The following is a 21,995-nucleotide window of genomic DNA, read 5'->3' on the forward strand; positions in this document are numbered from 1 at the left end:
AGTTCTTTCTGTCTCCATCTTATAAACTGTCCTCTGTGCTAGTACCAATAATATATAAATCTGGTTATGCCTCACACCCTTTAGTAATGCCCTATTACACATAGAATAAAAGTCACACTTTTTAAATTTTTTTGTAGTTGTAGATGGACAGCATGCCTTTATTTTATTTTTAGGTGGTGCTGAGGATCGAACCCAGTGCTTCACATGTGCCAGACAAGCACTCTGCCACTGAACTCTAGCCCCAGCCCCAAAGTCACACTTTTTAAAGTAGCTGTAGAAGCAATTCGTGATACAATTCCAGCATTCCTAACTCTCTCTCTCTCTCACCTACAGCTTCCTTCTGTTTCATCTTTTTGAAACTATGCATACATTGTTTCTTCATACCCTAACAAAGTTGTCGGTATCCTTCAAGATTTGGCTGAAGTATCTCCCTAGTAATATGCTCCCTAGCCTTCCAAATCAGAGTTGATCATTCCTTTGTAACATCATTCTGCCTAGGATCAAGGGTAGAAATGTGTTATTTATATTTGCATGCATATTATCTGGGGTGTGGTCAGTGCTCAATAAATGAATGTTGAAAAGAAATTAATAGGGTACAGGTTTGTGATCTTTATGAGAACCACAGGTTACACACAGACTTAAATGCCAACTATCTTGGTAGGTATCTTGGTCCATTTTGTACTACTGTATCAGAACTTCTGGGACTGGGTAATTTTTAGAGACCAGAAATTTATTCTATCATAGTTCTGGAAGCTAGAATAGCCAAGGTTAAGACTCCTGGGGGTTCTGTTGTCTGATGAAAGCTGCAGGACCCTGAGGGGAGAAACTCCATGTCCTCACATGGTGGAAGGTAGAAGGGCAAGCACACCTAATTGCTGTGTGATGCTTCTTTTATAAGGGCCTTAATCCCAATCACTAAGAAGGTCTCCTCATGGCTTAATCACATCTTAAAGGCTCCATCTCCTAATAGCATCACACTGGCCATTAAGTTTCAACACCTGGATTTTGATGGGGACACAATCGAACTGTTGCAGGTTGGGGGGTAGTTCTATTACCTTACATTTAAGGTAACAGAAAGTGGTAAGAACTGTGGCAAACTGGGAATACAGGTAGTTCCTCAGTTTACCATGGGGCAACATCCCAATCAATGTATCTTAAATTGGAAATATCATGTCAGAAATTCATTTAATATAGCTAAACTACCAAACACCATAACTTAGCAACATTATACAATACACTGCAGAGTATTGGTTGTTACCCCTTGTGATCCTGTGGCTGACTGGGAGCTGTGACCCACTGCCACTGCCACTGCCCAGCCTCACCAGAGTATCAAACTGCATATCACTAGCCTCAGAAAAGATCAAATTCAAATTTCAAAGTATGGTTTCTACTGAATGCATATTGCTTTCACACCATCATGAAGTCAAAAAACTGGAAGCTGAACCAGCATTAAGTAAGGGACTATCTTTAATGCCTGCCTTATCTACAAATTTCATTTGCTTCTCAGCTTTAGCTGATTGCTCCCATATGGAAGTAAAATGGTCATGCTTGTAAAATATGTAGCACTTTTTTTTTAGCATGAAGTTTCCTAAGAAACTATGCAAGCCAAACAAAACAACTATGAATCAGATGTAACTCACAGTCTACCAGGCTGACTTCTCATCTAGAAAAGAGTGACTTAATTTTGTTAAGGTAGCTTGTGAAAGCTTTGTTTATATGTTTTAAATAATAGCCCTACCCTTGCTAATTACTGGAGTAGATGCTAAGGAAATATACTCAAACTTACAGTCATAGTAAATGGGTATTAGTGATGCTTAGAGCTGTCCTCTATACCCCCTAAAAGCTGGTTTCTCTGTACCTAGTGTTCGCCTGTGTTCTTGAACTGAACAGCATTTTCACTATGCAGATATACTATTCTCTGCCTTTGGCTAAGTTTCCTGACTCCCTTGGATGAAGAAAGCAATTTTTTTTTAATCTAGGTTCCTTGTACTTTATGCAGCCACATATTGACCTTAGAGACAGTTTTACTTCCCTTATGACATGAACATCTCAAAATTCTACTTTTGCCACATTGATATTCTTATCATTATATGTCTTTCTCATTTGAAACAATTACTCCCCACTTTGTAATTACTAGTTCTATGCTTTAAGAAAGCCTAACTTGTTCAACTCTTGTGCTTTCATTTCTTATTTAGTCCATATTCTAGAATAGGCCAGTGACTTGTTTTGTTGCTGAGGCTGGTCTCAAACTTACAATCCTCCTGCCTCAGTCTTATGAGTTTCTGGGATTACAGGCATGTGCTACTGTACTTGGCAACAACCAGCAACTTGTTTTGTAAACAGCCAAATAGTGAATATTTTCGGTCTTGCAAACCATGTGGTCTCTAGCAATTACTGCTTGTAGCACAAAAGCAATTGTTGATGATATGTAAATGAACTGGCATATCTTTGTTCCAATAAAACTTTATCAAAATAGGAGGCAGGATGGATTTGCCTGACATAGTCTCCTGATTCTTGCTCTAGGATTTTTTTATATTCGTTCTTTTTTAGTTATACATGATAGTAGAATATATTTTAACATAGACATACATGGAGTATAACTTCCCATTCTTTCAGTTGTACTTGATGTGGAGTTAACATTGGTTGTGTATTCATATATAAACATAGGAAAGTAATGTCCAGTTCATTCTATTATCTTTCCTATTCCCATTCCCTCTCCCTTCCCTTCATTTCCTTTTGTGTAATCGAAAGTACTTCTATTCTTCCCTCCCCGTCCAGTTATTGTGTGTTAGCCTCTGCATATAACATTCAGCCTTTGGTTTTTTTGGATTGACTTATTTTAGTTAGCATGATATTCTCCAGTTCCATCCATTTACCAGCAAATGCCATAATTTCATTCTTCTTTATGGCTGAGTAATATTCCATTGTGTATATGCACCACATTTTCTTTATCCACCCATCTGTTGAAGGACACCTAGATTGGTTCCATTTACTCTAGGATTTTGATTTTTACCTTTATGTCATGTGAGAAAATAGTTGAAAATCTCATGTCACACTGCCCATTGTTCACCCTGCTATGATCACACTCGCTTTCTATTTCTTGAACATTCTCTTTCATGCCTCAGAACCTTTGCCCAGACTATTTCTCTTGCCTGGAATAGTCCCTCCCTTGTACCTTTCCTCTTCCAAATGTCATAAAGAGGAACTTCCTTGACAATTTGATTTAAAGTGGTCTCTTTTTTATTATTCTCTACCATAGCATTCTTTTTCTTTCTTTTAGAGTACATATCACAATTTATAATCATTTTACAGTTATTTGATTTTTACTGCCTGTCTCCCTCAGTAAACAGTAAATCTCCATGAGATTAAAGGCCATAGCTTATTCACCCAGATTAACCAATGTATACCTGGAATTTCATACAGTGCCTTGTACACAGCAGACATTTATCAAATGTTTATGGAATGGAGGAATCAGTAACTCCACCTAAAATCTAATTAACCAATTTAGTTTTTCCAGGAACTATGAAGGAATCATAATCATCCAAAGGTACATCTACAGGGAAAAAAGTCAAAATTTTAGCTTTCTGATGAATCAAGTTATACCAATATGTGCATTTCAGTCAATATCACTGTTTCTGAATATATTAGTACACCAATACTTTGGGAATTTTTGGTTTGGTTGGTCGGTTGGTTTTTGGTACCAGGAATTGAACCCAGGGGCTCTTAACCACTGAGCCACATCCCCAGCCCCTTTTTTAAATTTATTTTTTATTTTGAGACAGGGTCTCACTAAGTTGCTTAGGGCCTCACTAAGTTGTTGAGGGTGGCTTTGAATTTTAAATCCTCCTGCCTCAACCTTTCAAGCTGCTGGGATAACAGGCATGTGCCATTGCATCCAGCTGTATACCAGTACTTTGAACACAACTCAGAATGCCTGTTTATCACTGTTTTTCCAAAGGTGCAGAATAGATTTAGGTACAAAAACACCTACAGACCAGTAACAAGAAGTCCAGTGGATAAACATCTTATTACAAGAGTCAAAACTACAATCCAGGCAAAAACAACTTTCTTATCATCATGACTCTACCTGGGGGCTGGGACTATAGCTCAGTGGCAGAGCACTTGCCTAGCATGAGTGACGCACTGGGTTCAGTCCTCAGCAACACCACATAAAATAAATAAAAGTTAAAAAAAAAAAAAGACCCTACCTGATCATCCTGAGATAATGATCGACCAGACAATGAACTGAACAAATTATCTGATTTGCCAGCTGTGCAAACCCCTACCTAGGCAAACCCCAACCATTCCCTTCTTTCCTTTTTCTATAAAACCTCAAAGTCCTTGTCAGTTCCTCAAAAAAAAAAAAAAAAAACCTAAAAACCTGTAGACCAACATTGCAAAACACTCTCTCCATTCACATCTCACCTTTTGAAAAGACTATTGGAATTAACTATGGAAAAAGGAAACTTATACTTTAGGCAATGTAAGATTACATTATAACCCTATACATTGACAAATAAAACTGCTAATAAATTTGATAATCCATGTGTACATATAAGAACATACCATACCATAGATTCATTACTAAATTTTCCAGTATCCACCAAAATTGAGCTCTGATACCAGTTATGTCCTTTCCCTCACAGAAATTATAATCTTATTAGATTTAGGAAGTAAAAAAACAACTTTTTTATTCCAGGCACAAGAGTTGAGGAAAACTACTATATTATAAATTGGGCCATTATTTAAACACATAAAGTAACTCAATTTTTGTTTGTTTAAGTAATTATTACCCAGGCACAGTAGTACATACCTGTAACTCCAGTAATTTGGGAGTCTGAGGCAGGAGGATTGCAAGTTCAAGACCAGTCTGGGGAACTTAGCAAGATCCTGTCTCAAATTTTATTAAAAAAAAAGAACTGGGATAGTTAAGCTGTAGAGCACCCCTGGGTTCAATCTCCAGTACCAGTTGGGGGGAAGTAATTACTACAAGACTGGGCTATAAGGAAAAAGTTGAAATAACCAGTCTTTGTTTAGTCATATTGTATCCAAAAATAATTTTCTTAGATAAGTAAAAGGCAAGTGTGGGGATAATGGGAGAGAATTGCTTATTACATTTGACTGCCACTGTCAGTTTACCTGTAACCTGTGTATCTCTAAAGGAAACCCTGTTCACAATATTTTACAGGCTTCTCCATTTCTCTGACATTATTAAATGGTAGCAGCCTCAAGTATTAACAGTCTTTTTGCCCCTCACATTCTTTTTCCTGGCCAATCTCAAAAAAATGTTCATAACATAAATAAATTTTATTTATTTAGGTTCTAGGGATTGAACCCAGGGCCACTCTACCACTCCCTCTGATCTACATTGCCAACCTTTTTTTTTTTTTTTTTTTTTGAGACAGGACCTTGCTAAGATACTGAGGCTGGCCTTGATCCTTCTGTCAGCCTCCTGAGTTGCTAGACTACAGGCATGAGGTATGCACCACCGCACCTGGCTAAATTATATCAATGACTCCCTAATTTATATCTCTAAACCTGGCTGTCCTGCTTCTGTTTGTGACCTAACTGCTCAGCAGCTTCCACAAATAATGTCAACACTTCAAACTCAACATGTCAGTAGCAGAGACTGCTAGTTTCCTTCTTAGTATCTGTTTTCCTCCTTCTTTTCTACTACCTATATTAGGGGACAGACAGATGAGAATGATGGGAACACAAGGTTAAGAGAATAATTCTATAAAATGGGCCCACTGTGCTGACCCCCACATGCTTTCTTTTCAAAAAAAAAAAAAAAAAAAAAAAAAGTACTGCAGCCCTGCTGGCCTCAGTGGACAAGACATGTCACCTTCCTCAGCAAACTACCTATTCACTGCAGGAGAAATGCAGGCCCAAAATAATGTCGATAAGAAGAACCCAAGTTACCCTGAAGGAGGAGACTTTGTGACCAGATCCTGAAACTCTGGGAGATAAGGATAGTTCCCCCTAACCATAAAATCTATAAGAATGTATTGTTTAAGAATCTAATTAGAGTGCTCGCTTCGGCAGCACATATACTAAAATTGGAACGATACAGAGAAGATTAGCATGGCCCCTGCGCAAGGATGACACGCAAATTCGTGAAGCGTTCCATATTTTTTAGAAGAATATTTAATATATAATGAAGTAATTGTATTAACGTTTTTAAAGGTATTTTAAAAATGTAACTATTTTGATACCAGGGAAAAAAAGGAAGTTTTTTTTTTTTTAAAGTATGAGATCTATGTACAATTTTAATAAAATCGTGTCAGTGAAACATAAAAAAAAAAAAAAAAAAAAAAAAAAAAAAGAATCTAATTAGAACTGGTCAGCAGGGGCCAAGGTGACCTAGAGTTGACATGACAGTCACTTGAAAGTCTGATGTCACTCTGCTGTCAAAAGTCAAGAGGTGGACCTGGGTGGGACCCTCTAGAAACTTCTGTGGGATCACTAATAAAACCAGAGTGCAAGAGAGGCACATGGTCCCTCTCCTCTCTGAGAGGACCCACTCTCTCCCTTGAGAGTGTCCCCTTTCCCTGTTTCTATCCCTTCAATAAACTCATACCTATTACTCTGAGTGACATATCTGAAATCTTTCTGACTTGGTCACAAGAATTGCGCTTTGAAGAGGAGGTCTTCCCAGTGCCTCAGTTTCTCAGAAGGCCCCAGCCTTATTTCATAGAGATTGCAAAGCGCATAGTTAAGCAAGGTGGGGAAGAGGCAGGTTGCCCAATCTGCCTCACTCCTAGGCATGGCAGTGAGATATCAGAAGGTGGGGGTATTAACGTCTTTGCCCTGCTTCCTTCCTTAAACTCCATGAAGTAGGGAAGAGGGCAGTAACTATCAAGATTATAAGATTTCAAGCTGTATTTTTCTTATTCAACATTTCAAGTGGTGCACGCCTGTAATGCCAGCAACTTAGGAAACTGAGGCAGGAGGATCACAAGCTGAGGCCAGCCTCAGCTGCTTAGCAACACACTGTCTCAAAATTTATAAAAGGACTGGGAATGGTAAAGCACCCCTAAGTTCAATCCCCAGTAACACACACACACACAATTTTTTTTTTTCTGGTAATTCAGGTAAATTGAATTCTCACCTCTTAGCCAATAATATCACTTTATAACAACCACAATCTTCTTTCTAGTTTGAATATGTACTTGAGCTCAGGTAAGGAGAATAAATTTAGTTCACAGTTGTAGGTGAGTGATCAGCCAGTGCTTAAAGACTTTACCAGAGAGCCAGTAGCAACCACAAGGTAGGAAGCAGAAAGGAGAAAGAGTAAAAGAAGCCAAATAATAAGTAGAAGCCATCAGTAAATGTTTCTTTGGTTACTTTTGTTTCTAGAATTTTTATATGGAAGGAAATCAGATTATCTCGATACCTATTTTAAGAGATGGGAAGCCTGTTAAAGGGAAGACAGACCAGACGAGGTGGCACACACCTGTAATCCCTACAGCATGTAAGGTGGGGGCAGACATGGTCCTTTTCCTTGTAGAGCTAACTTTAATCACATCATCTGTTTCCAAATAATCTTTTCATTGGTGCTTTTTTGTTCAAGACTATATCCTCATTTCTTATTGGTTTATTCATAACAACAACTGGTATTGAGCATCTGTATTGCACCTAGCACTGTGTGACAACATAGTTGACAATATAATTGTGACATCAATAGATAAATTGTAGCATTCTAGCTTAAAATAAGGCAATAGTGGCATGAGCTATGTTCAGTGAAAATACATAAGGCAGATCAACAACTCTAACTGAAGAAGGTAAGAAAGTTTAAAAAAAAAGATGAGCCAAATTTTTAAAATATTAATAGGCAAAGAAGATTTGAGAGGACTTTCTAGGAAAAAGAAAGAATATTTGGAAAGAAATATGGAATAATGGCATGTTCAATGTGCTAGTTACTATAAGAAGTTCATTATGGTTCTAATATAAAGGTCATAAAGTACCCAAAAAAAGAAGAAGAATCTCTAAAATGGGTGAGAGCCAGTTTGTGAAAGGTATTGCTCTTGGGTGCCTTTCACGCTGAAGAATCAGTAAACACATTTTATTAACATAAGGGCTTTATATAACCATGTTTCACCTCCTGCTAATTGCTTATAGGATTAACCAGGTGAAGCTGAACAGTTGTACATATCACACAGTACCAATTTGGTTTCAAACTATCTACATAATATTTAAACAATATTTCAGTATCAGTGTTTCTTCAAAATAACTAATATAGGGAAAATTTAAAATTCTGAAATTAGACTTTCCTCTACTGTTACTAAATAATTATCAAAGTTTTAAATGTCATATTCACTTTACACAGCTAATCTACTTAGCTCTCCTACTTATATACTTTATAGTTCTTTCTGTCTTTGTATATATGTTATGTTTGTATTTTAGGTACTGGGTATTAAACTCAAGGGTACTCTTCCACTGAGCTACATCTCAAGCCTTTTTTTTTTTTTTTTGCTATATCGTGTTTAAACTCTGGGATGCTTTATCACTAAGCTACATCTTCAACCCTTTTTATTTTTATTTTATTTTATTTTATTGAGACAGGGTCTCATTAATTTCCCCAGTTTGAACTCAAATTTGTTATCCTCCTGCCTCAAGCTCTGGAATAGCAGGGATCATAGGCGTATACCACTGTGCCTAGTTAATACCTCATTCTTGAAAAGGAAAATGTCAAAGTGGAATCTGCTGTGGTATTAAATCCAAAAAACATGTTATTTTATCATAAATTCCATTTTAATCACTGAAAATATAAAATGAGGAAAACATAGTCCCTGCTCTCAGTGAACCTGTTAGCTTGCGAAGTATGAAATTGAACCACATGAAATTGCCCTGTTTTTGCTGGTCATAAATGATAAAGTATCAGTTCAACCTAATATATATACATAAACAAATTTGCAAAACTAGAGACATGAACAAGGTGCCACAATCACTGACAAAGTGGCTCATGCTTCCTAAAGCAATCAGTGAAGGCTTCCCTGAGATGACATTTGAGATGAGTTTCAGAAATGACTGGAAGTTCCCCATGTGTTTAGAGGAAGCAAAGAGAATGAGGGCATTCCAGAAATAGGAAGCAGAATGTGCAGAGTTGTTGACCAAGAAGGAACCTAGTACATGTGGGAAACTGCAGTTTGGATTCCAGACATTTAAAATCCCAGATAAGTTAGGGGTGAAAGGAGATGAGGTGGACAAAAAAGTTGAGTGCAGAGTGTAGAAGGTTGGATGTGTCAAGTCAAACAACTTGATTTTGTTCTTGAGATCAGAGAAATGTATGTAACCTAGAAGGTGTGCAAGGCAATCTGCAGAGTTCAAAAAGAAAAGATTACTATTTCCAATGTTATTTATTTTTATTTTTACTAACTTTTAAAATTTCCTAACTGTGTAGGAGTTACATACAATATATGTAATTCTTTTTCTTTAATTTTTATTTTTACAGACTGCATTTTGATTCATTGTACACAAATGGAGTACAACTTTTCATTTCTATTGTTGTACACAATGTGGATTCACACCATTCATGTCATCATACATATACATAGGATAATACTGTCTGTCTCAGTCTCCTACCTTTCCTTCCCCCACCTACTCCCTCCCCATTTTCCTCTACACCATCCAAAGTTCCTCCATTCTTTTCTTGCCCCACTGCAAACCATCCCATTATGTATCATCATATACTTATCAGAGAAAATATTCGACCTTTGGTTTTTTGGGCTTGCTTATTTCACTTAGCATAATATTCTCCAACTCCACCCATTTACCAGCAAATGTCATAATTTTATTCTTCTTTATGGCTGAGTAACATTCTATTGTGTGTGTGTGTGTGTGTGTGTGTGTGTATATATATATATGTATCACAGTTTCTTTATCCATTCATCTGTTGAAGGGCATCTAGTTTGGTTCCACAATCTAGCTATTGTGAATTGAGCAGCTACGAACATTGATGTGGCTGCATCACTTTAGTATGCTGATTTTAACTCCTTTAGGTATAAACCAAGGAGTGTATTGCAGTACTATACTAAAATAATTTATAAATAAATGTATGGCTTGGGCTAATGCTGAGAATCGAACTCAGAGCTTCACATATGTGAGGCAAGCTCTAGCACTAAATTCTTATGTTTAAATCCTGACCCCCAGTATCTCAGCATACAACTTTATTTAGAAATAAAATACAGGGCTGGGGATATAGCTCAGTTGGTAGAGTGCTTGCCTAGCATGCACAAGGCCCTGGGTTCAAGTCCCAGCACCACCAAAAAAAAAAAAAGAAAGAAAGAAAGAAAATGCAATTGTAATTAGTTAAGAAGTTAAGATAGAGTAGGGGGACCTCTAATACAACTGGTGCCTTTATAAAAAAGGAAAATTTTGGACACAGACACACAAACAGGGAAAATGCCACATGAAAATGAAGGCCGAGATTAGGATGATGGGTTTACAAGCCAAGGAACTCCAAAGTTGCCAGCAAATCATCGGGATCATTCTTTCTCACAGCCCTCAGAAAGAACCAGTCATGCTAATACCTTTTTCTCAGTTCAAGCCACCAAAACTGTGAGACAATAAACTTCTATTGCTTAAACCATACAGGAACAGGATGTAACTCAGTGGTAGAGTGATTGCCTACTGTGAACAAGGACCTAGGTTCAATCCCCAGCACCACTGAAAAAAAAAAAAGTCATCCGGTTTGTGGTATTTTGTAATGGTAGCCCTAACAAACTAATACATGGTTAAAACATGTCCAAAGCTGGGTGTACTGCTGCATGCCTGTCACCCTAGCAACGTGGGAGGCTGAGGCAGGAGGATTGTTAAGTTCAAGGCCAAACTCCACAATTTAACAAGACCCTAACTCAAAAATAATGTTTTTAAAGAACTAGGAGTGTAGCTCAATGATAAAGTGTCCCTTGTTTCAATCCCCAGCACCACACACACACACACACACACACACACACACACACACACACACACACACACAGGTTTGGAGTCTTTCATTAGATGATGGGGAATCATTGCCGAGTTAGCTAAAAGGTCCAAATCATTAATAATCTATCTTGATTCAGTCTGTACATTCAATAATTTGAATAAATTCATTTAATCTAAAGTGATTTATTGATTCTATGCTGTTTTTTCTACTTTAGGAAAATATATTGGAAAAACAATTTGTTCCAGCCTGGGAGTGTAGCTTCATTGTAGAGTGTTGTGCTTTGCATACATAAGGCCCCAGGTTCATCCCAGCACCAAAGCCAAAAACAAATTGTTTTTGTTCATATTTGTGATATAGTTTAAGAAAGAAGATAATAGGAGATATTTGACGTTTAGTTCAAAGCAGACAGCAGGATGATGGTATATACAACAGTTTTAGGGGGAAATAAATTTATGTTTAAGAAAAAAATATCACTTAACCCCATTAGGGAAAAAAAAAATGGGTCCAAAATCAGAAATAAGGTCTGTTATGGACGTTTACATTCTCCCATGAAGATTCACATGTTGAAATCTGACCTCCAGTGCAATGATATTTGGGAGGTAATTAGGTCAAGAAGGTGGTGCCCTTGTGAATGGAATTAGTGCCTGTGTACAAAGGCCAGAGAGGTAGTTATCTCTCTTTCCATCATGTGAATATGCAAAAAGTCAGCATGCCCCAACTCTGCAGAGAATTGTCACCAGAATCATATCATGCTGGCACCATGATCTCGGAATTCAGTCCCCAGAAGTATGACAAATAAATTGTTTATGAGCCATCCAATCTATGGTACTTTGGTATAGGAGTCAAGCTGATTAAGACAGGGTCCTAGCAATAGAACTCATAGCTGTGAACAGTAAAATGGTACTATGTATCATCAATGTAGGGAGCACTACAGGCAAAATATGTACTATTCTACCTACACAATCTTTAAGCATTAAGGACAACCAGTCCCTTTTGTGTAAGTCATACCTTAATCATATCTTGGGATTCCTAGACAGAACAATTGAGAGTTTTCAGATAGAAATAACACTCTGAACTCAAATATACCTCTATGAAGCCTATTTGTAAGTCAAATTCAGAAGTCAGCAATATGTTAATTAGGCCTTTAATACAAAGCATACTTTTGTCCAGTAACTAGGAAACTGAGGCCAGAGGATTACAAGGTTAAGGCTAGCCTGGGCAACTTAGAGCTGTATCAAAATTTAAAAAAAAAAAAAAAAAAAACACTTTTTTTTTAAAGGGTTGGGAGTATTGCTCAGTGATGTAGTACCCCAGGGTTAAATCTCTAGTACCACACAAAATACTTTTGTATATTTTCTGCATTTTAGATCTTTCTGTGCCATGAAATGTTTGATAATTTGTGGCCTCATTTATGCAGGTCAACCAAAGCATTTTGAAATACTATGGCTTTTTTAATCCACATCTATTTGCTGTCATCATTTAGACAAGAATTTTAAACTTTTCAAAGTAACAGAACCCTTTCTTCAAATTAAATCTTATGTGTTGCCATGCTTGGTAACTCACACCTGTAATCCCTGCAACTGAGGAGACTGAAATAGGAGGATCACAAGTTCAAGGCTAGCCTCAGCAATTTAGCAACTTGGAGAGACTCTGTCTTAAAATAAAAAAATTTTTAAACTGGGATGTAGCTCAGTTGGTAAAGTGCCCCTGATTCAATCCCCAGTACCAAAATTATAATAATAATTCTTAAGTCCAATATGAAGTAACTATGTTAGGTAGTTTACTCTATCATAGAAAACTAGCCATATATAAAAATATACCCTTGATCTTTGTTTCTTAATCTGGCCTAGGAATTCTGCATACATATTCTATATTCATTGTGTATAATTTGTTAGCAGAATGAAAAGGAATTTATATGGATGAGGTTAGAAGTTATTGCATTCTAGTAGTGAGATTGGATTTATAAAAATTTATCCATCCTCTTTAAATTGAACCCCTTTGTTGCCAATATAGCAGTCTGTGACCTACAACCATTTGTTCAAGAATATAATGTCTGTCTCTCCACAAAAATACATTTCTCAGTTAAGGTACTTTCCTTTCTCTGCTTTCATCACTGTTCTTGTAGCACTTTTTGTTTTCCTCTACTCATTTAACTGTACCTTTGCCACCTTTGGACTGTAATACACTCTAAAACCTGCTTGTCCAGTTAGTACATTTGTTTTTTCCCTCACCCATGAATTATATTACTTTAGGCTGATAAATATTTGGAACTATATGTTTAGAGTGTCATAAAAACTAGCACCAGCTGGGCATGAGTTACTCACCTGTCTCAACTACTCAGGAGGCTGAGTCAGGAGGATTGTAAGTTCAAGACCAGCCTAGGCAACTTAGCAAACGGTGTTTCAAAAAATAAACAGGGCTGGGGATTTAGCTCAGTGGTATAGCACTTGCCTAGCAGGTATGAAGCCCTGGGTTCAGTCTCTAAAGAAGCACCGTACGCTTAGGATAGCAGTAGAGTCTTTCAGAATTTTGGTTTTTGTCTTCATGGTATTATCAGATGGGTCATTTTTTTCAGATCAAAATAAGTCAGGTAGCCAATGTAATAGCCAAAAAAAAAAAATCACAATTTAGGGACTTTTATTCTATTTTCTAAAAAGTTATATATAAAAAGATTATTTTTTAATATATTTATATTTTTAGCTGTCAATGGACCTTTAATTAATTAATTAATTAATTAATTTATATGCAGTGCTGAGTATCGAACACAGGGCCTCACACATGCCAGGCAAGCACTCTACCACTGAGCCACAATCCCAGTCTCCAAAATACTATTTTTAAATGGCAAGTTTGATACTGTCTGTACCTTAAATGTCCCCCAAGACTCATTTGTTGAAGGCTTATTCCACAATGTGTTCAGAGGTGGTCTTAGAGAACTAATTGGATTAAGAGGGCTCAGAGCTCATCTGTGGATTCATAACTTAATGGAGTATTGGGAGGTGGCAGAAAATTTAGGAGGTGGAGCATAGTTGGAGGACTTAGGTCTTTGGGTTAACCTCATAGGTTATATTTTGTCCCTGGCCTCTTCCTTTCTCTTTCTCTCTCCTTGCTTTTTGGCTACCATAAGATAAGCAACTTCCTTCCATTACACATTTTCACTATGATGTTTTGCCTCACCTTAGGCCTAAAAGCTACTGGACCAATGAACCATGGACTAAAAACTCTGAAACCATAAGCCAAAATAAATCTTTTCTCTTTTAAGTTGATTTCTCTAGGGCATTTTGTCACAACAACAGAAAGTTGACTAACACAAAGCCTGTTCAGATAATTTGATTATCAGTGAATCACTACAATAAAAATATATCCAGAGGCTGGGGTTGCGACTCAGGGGTAGAGCACTTGCTGGCATGTGTGAGACACTGGGTTCAGTTCTCAGCACCACATATAAATAAATAAACAAACAAATAAACAAACAAACATAAAATAAAGGTCCATTGACAACTACAAAATATTTTAAAAATTAAATAAAAATAAAAATATATCCAGAGTCTTAATTCTTTTAGCAAATGTTTATTGAGCCCCTACTGTGTGCTCTTACTATGCTAAGCTAATTGTGAGCTAAATGAACATTATCCAACCCTCATGAATTATTACAAATAATGAAGGAAATAAACAGGATTCTACAGGAGGCATAAAATATTTTTTTAAAAGAACAGGAAAAAATGAGAAGTGGAAAAAGAAAACCAGTTTAAGCAGAAAAATTAGTTTGTGCAAGGCCCTGTGATAGGAAAGAGCTGGAACCATTTGAGTATAAGACCTTAAGTTCCATGAGGAAAGTGTTTCTTCTCTTTTGTTTAGAACAATATATGTTACAAAATAGGCACTACAGAAATATTTGTATATGAATGAATATCTATTATCCCTAGGATTTAGTGAGTATAATTGATATGGAGAAGCAGGCATGGACCGGACCATGATGTGTCCTGTTAAAAATGGGTAGATCAAGTCTAAGTGTCCTGAGAAGTCAATGAAAGTTTTAATGAGAAGGCAGGTAATTAAATCTAATTTATATTTTATTAAAAAAATCACAGCTGCTGAGGAATTATTTGGCAGGGAGCAAAAACTGAATAAGGGAAATCCAATTAGGTGGTATAAGTGAACCAAAGGAAATCACTAACTATAACACAATATTAGAACCAAGGTCAATTGCTTTAAATTCCTATCCATTTCACCACATCAGCTGCTAAGCAAAGTAACTATACTCAATTTGTCTTTGTACCCCTGTGACACCCACAACCCCTCAAGCCCAGGCCAAACCAGGAAAGAAAATGGCCTTTGGCTAGGAATTTAATCAAACCCTTGATGAAAGTAATTTCAGTTTCTCCTGGGTCTTTGTGTAAGTAAGGGGGTACCATCTTAAATGAAGTTATAAGGAAAATCAAGAATGTGGATATTCTACAAAATAACTGACTTGTTCTTGTGGGGGAAAAATGACTAATGGCATGGAGGAAAAAGGCAGAGAAACAATCTGGTTATCTATTGCTATGTAACAAACTATCCCTGCTAAGTATCTCTTTTGAAGAGATTTTATCACACAGACTCAAAAGCCAGGGAAAATGGTTTAAAATTACTGCTAAGAAGATATGGCACTTAAAATTACAAGCACAATACTATTTACATGGTATCTGGGTGGCAGATTAAAAGCATCCAGAGATCATCAGCTTCTCCCAGGGATAGAATCAAAACAACTAGGGAATAGCTACTCTTTGACATGGGTGTCTGTGGGAACGCACTGAAGTTTAGTTGTGAACAGACAGAGTTTGGCGGGGGCGGGGAGAGAGAGAGAGAGAGAGAACCAGAGCACTGAATGCCCAGCATCATGGTAGAGGGTAGAGGTATAGATGAAAGAAAAAAAAAAAAAAATGAGAGAAAATAAAACTTAGAGATCCAGAAAACAGCTAGCACAGAATTCAATACCATAGAGAACTGTAGTCTAAACAGACAGTGGACTTGGAATCTTTATAATGTACTGGCACTGGGGAAGTAATCTCTACTGGAAGTAATCTCTACTTCCCAGTATATACTCACCTTGCTGTATCAGAAGCCATCTTGAGAAGGTCATGGTGCAGTACTGGAGAGCCATTTACATTAGCACCCCCCAAAATGAAACACTTAGGTATAAATCTAACAAATATGCACAATATCTTGCAGGGAAAACTACAAAGCTCTAATGAAATACAATAAAGAACTAAAAAGAGAAAAAAAAATATCAAAGAACTAAATTAGTGTTCTATGTTCATGGATAGTAATAATATTGTTAGGGGTGGGGGGAAGGAGAAAAATAACAGAATGAATCAAACAAAATTACCCTATGTAAATGTTTGATTACATAAATGGTATGCTTTTACTCCATGTACAGAGAAACAACATGTATTCCATTCGTTTACAATAAAAATAAATATTAAAAAAAATTTAAAAAAATAATATTGTTATACACTTTTCCCAACTTGATTGTAGATTCAATCCAACTCCAATCAGAATCCCAGTAAGCTATTTTGTGGATATTAAACTGATTCTAAAGTTTACATGAGGAAGGGAAAGACCCATAACGCTCAACATGATATTGAAGAACAGCAAAAATTGAAGAACTGACACTACCTGACTTCTTACTGTAAAGCTACAGTAATCATGACAGTGGAGAAAGAATAAACAGATCATTTTTGTTCTTCAAAAGATACCATCAAGAGAATAAAAAAGAAAAGCCACAGATAGGGAGAAAACATTTGGAAAGACATTTATGACAAAGGACTGTTATCTAAAATACATAAAGAACTCTTAAAACTCAGCAATATGGGCTAGGGATGAACCTCAGTGGTAAAGTGCTTGCCTAGCATTCATAAGGCCCTGGGTTCAACTCCTAATGCTGAAAAAAAAAATATGAAAACATATCATCTGACTGAAAAATGGGTCAAAGACCTTGACAACGACCTCACCAAAGTAGATATTTATATGACAAATAAGCATGTGAAAAAAGGCTCCATATCATGTCATCAGGAAAATGCAAACTAAATAATGAAATACCAATAAACACCTAATAGAATGTCCAAAATTTAAAACACTGACAACACCAAATGCTGGTGAAGATGTGGAGCAACAAGTACTCTCATTCATTGCTAGTGGGATTGCCAGATGATACAGACACTTGGGAAGCCAAGCTGTTTGCTAAAACTCTTCTTTCACGATCCAGCAACTATACTCCTTGGAATTTACCCAAAGGAACTGAAAATTTAGGTCCACACAAATTCCCACACATGGATGTTTACAGCAGCTTTACTTACAATTGTCAAAAGTTGAACTAACCAAGATGTTCTTGAATAAATAAACTGTGGTACATCTAAACAATGGAATATTCTTCAGTGTTAAAAAGACATGAGCTATCAAGCCACGCAAAGACATGTAGGACCCTTAGATGTATATTACTTAGTAAAAGAAGGCCATCTGAAAAGGCTGCATTCTGTATGATTTCAGTCGTATGACATTCTGGAAAAGGCAAAACTATGGAGACAGTATAAAATCAGTGGTTGGCAGGAGTCAAGAGAAAAGAGGGATGACTAGGTGGGGTACTAAGGACTTTCAGGGCAATTAAAATACCCTATGAGGGCTGGGCTTCTGGCTCAGTGGTAGAGCACTTACCTAGCACGTCTGAGGCCCTAGGTTTGATACTCGGCACCACATTAAAAAAATTAAAGGTACTGTGTTCACATACAACTAAAATTATATAAGTGTGTGTGTGTGTGTGTGTGTGTATACATGCATATATATATATATATATATACTTAGATGTATATTATGTATATATATATATAATACTCTATGGTACTACTATGATACACATCATATGCCTTTGTCCAAACCCATAGAATGTAAAACACCAGAGTGAACCCTAATATACTAGAGACTTAAAGTGACTTAGATTTATCAATTATAACAAACTTACCCATTCACAGGGAGAGTGGTTGATGCTGGAGAACTGTATGCAGGAGTGGGGTCAGGGAAATCACTATACTTTCTACACTCTGCTCACTTTGCTGTGAAGTTAAAACTAATGTAAAAAAAAATTAAGTCTATTAAAAACAACATTACTTAAAAAAAAATGCTAAGCTAACTGAAGACCATGAAACTAAAACTAATGGTTAGTCTTCTAGAAAGCTTGCCCATCTCATACCTCTGGCACTATTGTGAGGGGGTGGCATCTTTTTTTTTTTTTTTAACATTTTGTTTTAGTTGTAGGAAGACACAATACCTTTATTTTTTATTTTATGTGGTGCTGAGGATCGAATCCAGGGCCTCACACATGCTAGGCAAGCTCTACCACTGAGCCACAACCCCAATCCAAGGGGTGGCATCTTTTTATGGAGACTCTATCTGTAGTTATAAGCAGTGGACAGTGAAACTGAATTCAGGACTGTCACAGAAATATCTGAAGCTAAGAAACAATTACATGGTGGATAACTCCAAAAGACAACTACCCCAGTAATTTTCCCAGATCTTAAAGGAACCCCAGCTTCCAGGTGGGCAGGTTCAGTTGCAATAGTAATAATCACAGTAATTAAAAATCAGGACACACCAGGTGCAATGGCAGGCACCTATAATCCTCAGGAGGCTAAGGCAGGAGGATCACAAGTTCAAGGCCAGCCTCAGCAATTTAGCAAGACTCTAAGCAACTTAATGAGACCCTGTCATAAAATAAAAAATAAAAAGGGTCTGGATGTACCTCAGTGATAGAGTGCCCCTGGGTTCAATTCCAAGTACCAATGGGGAAAAAAAGAAAAAGTCATATCACTATCCTACTTGTCCCTCCTCCACAGTCCAAGATCATTTTCATAACTGATAGAACAGTGTTGGAATCATCTCTAAGAGTTCTATGGAACCCCCTCAGCACTTAGCTCTGGTGCTGCCCTGCCCTGAGGTTCTGCAGAAAGGATGGGTTGCCCTTGGCCACTACACTGTCCCCTGCCTTCTTTTTCCCACAGCACCCTCCACCCATTTTTCCTTCTTTCAGAAACAGTCTCACTAAGTGACTCAGGTTGGCCTCAAACTTGTGATCCTCCTGCCTCACCCTCCTGAGTCTCTGGTATTATTACAGGCATGGACCACCATGCCTGGCTTCTTTATTATCATTTTCATGGTATCTCAAGAAGAAGGTATAATAAGCATGGTCACTCAGCCAACTTGAACCAGAAACATTAATAACACAAACATGTAGTCAATTATGCAAGCATATGAAAGAAATTTAGAAAAGATAGAAGTAAAAAATCTGTAATTAGGGGCTGGGATTGTGGTTCACTGGTAGAGTACTTGCCTGGCATGTGTGAAGCACTGGGTTCAATTCTCAACACCACATAAAAAAATAAAGGTTAAAAAAATCTGAAATTGTATCATACTAACAAAGCTATTTATCCCTTTGTACTTTTATTCATTCATTCAATTTACCACATATTTACAAAATGTCTTTTATGATCTCAGCACTGTGTTTTCCAGAGAAATAAAGGACTGGGGATGATGTTCATGTGGTACAGCACCTGCCTAGCATGTGGAGGTTCTGAGTTTGATCCCTAGCACTCCTGCCCCTGAAAAAAAAAAAAAAGTTTTGTAAGGGAGTTGTACTTGGTAGAAATAACCCCTAATACTTTGGTATTTTTATGGTGTCCTAATGTTTTCATAGTTTTTAAAATATATCTGGGCACAGTGGTTAATGCGTGCAATCCCAGTGACTAGGGTGGCTGAGGCAGGTGAATTACAAGTTCAAGACCAGTCTCAGTAACTTAGCAAGGCCCTAAAGACTTAACAAGACTCTGTCTCAAAATAAAATATTTAAAAAGGGGCTGGGGATTTGACTCAGTAGTTAAGTGACTCTGGGTTCAATCCCTAGTACCAAAAAAAAAAAAAAAAAAAAAAAGATAATAATAAAATATATGTTATGATTATAGTACATAGCCAATCTTATGTCCTTTAAAAAAAAAAAAACAGCAGAGTGGGAATAATGAGGCGACATGGTTTTTTTATAGATTATTGCCCATCATGAATAAGGTTATTTTTAACCTGCATCTGAAATAGCCATGTTCTATAATTCACATGGGGGCCCTGCTCCTTTCTGCTTCACAGCCATCACTGGGTGGACAGATAGTCCCCATCTGCCAACCAGTCTTCAACCAGGGTGCTGACAGAGCCTACTCTTACTAAAATGGAGGCAGGGGCAGAAGCAGGCATTATACTAGGGAGGGAATCAGGCCTTGGGCCCTGGTCTGGCTACTTCAGTTCCATACTGCTAGCCTGCACAGCAGATGACAGGTCAGTCTCATGGCCTCACAGAGAGAAGAGAGGGACTCTATACATGTTTTCTCCCCTAATTCAACTCTTCTTCCCTTATTTTTCAAAGTCCTCTTCTTTTGTCTGTTCCCCTCCCGGAATGCTGATCTCCACAAAAGACTGCTTGGGTTTCTCCCAATGCCAGCTACCTGGCAGAGCTGCAAAAAGTGAAAGCCTGATCACGTCAATCTTTTCTTATGTCTTACAAATTTTATAGCTTCAGGCATCCATTCAGGTTCCATTTGAGATCTGTTACTTTTAGTCCTTATCTGGTTTCTACTTTTGTTGTAGAAATCACATATTAATATAATTAAACCATACTCCAATAATTTTTTTTAAATTCAGAGTTTTTTGTACATTCACAGAGTTGTGCAAACATCACCACAATCTAATCTTGGTACATTTTCATCACCCCAGAAAGAAATCACACCTCCATTAGCAGCCACTCCCTATTTCCCCTATGCGCCTGTCCACTCTCCATATGGACAATCACTAATCTACTTTCTATCTCTATGGATCTGCCATTACTGCTGTTTGTATGGGGCATGAAGGGTGCAGATAGGGAGAAAGGTGGGCTCTGCCTGAAAGGTTTCTATTTCTAACTTCTTTCTTATCTGCTATCCCTAAAATTAGTAGTTGAAATTCCTTGTCCTTTTGAAGATTTTTCCCCAACGATTCCCATCTCATCTCCAAAAGATTATTCACATATAATATCCATAACATTTATGTGCCTAAATCTGATCTTTTTTCATTAATTTAATCTTGTAAAGTTAGACTCATTCACATGCACACACATGCCTTGCCCAGGATTATATTTAAAATTATTTTTGTCTGAATTGAGTCACTAGCACTATGCTTCAAATACTTTCTTGTATTTCCCTAATGCCTGGGTGTTCCAAATCAGGCTGTCATACCTGTATCTTACTGATTTTAGGGACGATATCCAAGTTACTGGGTAATAGGGAAAGGCAGCAGACAATAGAGTAAACCACAGGGAATAAGCTGAACAAACACCTGTCCCTATCATGTGTACAAGTAGAAGTGAACATGGGGAGATGAGGAGAGAGGTTCTTTCGTGGATGCTTTTTCCAACCAGAATTTTGGCCTCCCCAGTGTCCCAACCCCTCTGGAGCAGTGCTTTGTGAGGCCGAAGCACCCTGCAGCCATCACTGACTGTGGGGAGAGCCATGCCAACCTAGCACAGTGAAGAGTATGATTTCTCACTGTCCTGGAGAAAGCCATTTATAGAGAGGACATGACTTCTGGAATAGATGATTGCGAAGCTTCACCATGGCATAAGTGACCAGAAATTCATGGAGACCCTGCAGACTTAAAAACCAGGAACACAGGTACCAATTGTTCCCCTCTCAACCCAGGTCAAAAAGAGCCAGTAGCACGGCCAGATGACCCTATCCAAGCTCCTCCTTCTCCCAATTTGTGTCCTTTGCCCCCAATCTCAGATATCCTGCCTCTACTTAGCACAAACCTCTTCCTTAGCTTCCCCTAGCCCACCCCCCACCCTCGCATCCTCAAACCACTGTCCCCTACAGGGGTTAAAAACACAGAAGAATGTTAAAAAAAAAAAAAAATCACATGAGTTCAAGGGGAAAAAAAAAATCTCTTAAAGCTGTAACTATTCATGAAGGCAGAAAGAGTAAGAAGGGATCATATGATCCAGACATTACCATAGACTGAACCA

General features: G+C 37.5%; 1 long non-coding RNA gene across 1 annotated transcript in view; it reads left to right on the forward strand.

Annotated features, from left to right (window-relative positions):
- The window catches only part of LOC306667565, a 54,979-nt gene that overhangs the window by 5,052 nt on the left and 27,932 nt on the right, over positions 1-21,995 (forward strand). Inside the window, exon 2 of the long non-coding RNA XR_013765603.1 lies at positions 5,406-5,478. This is a non-coding gene — a long non-coding RNA (uncharacterized lncRNA). The remainder of the gene's footprint in view (positions 1-5,405; positions 5,479-21,995) is intronic.

This window comes from Sciurus vulgaris (assembly GCF_902686455.1).
Source record: "Sciurus vulgaris genome assembly, chromosome: 8".
In the NCBI taxonomy this organism is placed as follows: domain Eukaryota; kingdom Metazoa; phylum Chordata; class Mammalia; order Rodentia; family Sciuridae; genus Sciurus; species Sciurus vulgaris.